Raw genomic sequence first — 748 nt, 5'->3', positions numbered from 1 at the left:
ATATGAAATGTCCAGAACAGGCAAATCTACAGAGACAAAGTCAATTAGTGCCAAGGGCTGAGGGCTGGGAAATGGGGAGTGACTGCTAGTGGGCACGGAGGTCATGAAAACACCTAGAATTAGACACTGGTGATGACTGCAGTCTTGTGAATAAGCACTGCATTGTACACTTTAGGTGAATTCTATAGAATTTGAATTATATCTTAATTTTTAAAAAATCACACTAGTAAAAACATAGGCTGGATACAAATACTCTGACAATCTATTTTGGACCATAGAGAAGCTGAGTTCTATTTGGTCTTGGGTTGTTGTCATTTTCCTAAAGTCCTATTTTTTTAAACCAGGAAGGAAGCCAAAGCAGGTGCTCAAACCAGTCAGGACAGCTTTTAGAGTGTCTTACTCTAGTTCTTTTTCAATACCAATGGCAAGAACTGAGATGTTTTTAGCTTGTATTTTAATTTTACTTGGTGTCCTCCTCCAGCACCCTGAGAGTCACTTGTTAGCTGGTGAAGAGCAGGCCTAATTAGGAGGTGGAGAACAATGACAGCTGAAGACATTCTCCTCCAGGCCGGGAGGGCAGAAACAGTGCTAAAAAACCAGGTCTCTAAGTAAGTGAGCTCCCAAACACTCGGACCTCTAGCAGCAGGAAGTACAGGTGGATACCTTTAACACATCTCTTTGCTGTCTTCCTGTTCGTGGCTTCCAATGTGATGCCAATTTCATCAGGATCCTGCCCTTCTTCTTTAAG

At 42.1% G+C, this 748-nt stretch overlaps 1 long non-coding RNA gene across 1 annotated transcript; it reads right to left on the bottom strand.

The window, feature by feature from the left end:
• Positions 1 to 437: 437 nt before the first annotated feature.
• On the bottom strand, positions 438 to 742 carry LOC106725510. Its single transcript, XR_001361399.1, has 2 exons — positions 664 to 742; positions 438 to 519 (listed from the first exon to the last, which is right to left on the bottom strand). It is a non-coding gene; the product is annotated as an uncharacterized LOC106725510 (long non-coding RNA).
• Positions 743 to 748: the final 6 nt, after the last annotated feature.

Source organism: Myotis brandtii, unplaced genomic scaffold (genome assembly GCF_000412655.1).
Source record: "Myotis brandtii unplaced genomic scaffold, ASM41265v1 C41633030, whole genome shotgun sequence".
Taxonomy (NCBI): Eukaryota; Metazoa; Chordata; class Mammalia; order Chiroptera; family Vespertilionidae; genus Myotis; species Myotis brandtii.
Note: the sequence above shows the minus strand (reverse complement) of the source record. Positions and strands in the feature narration are given on the sequence as shown.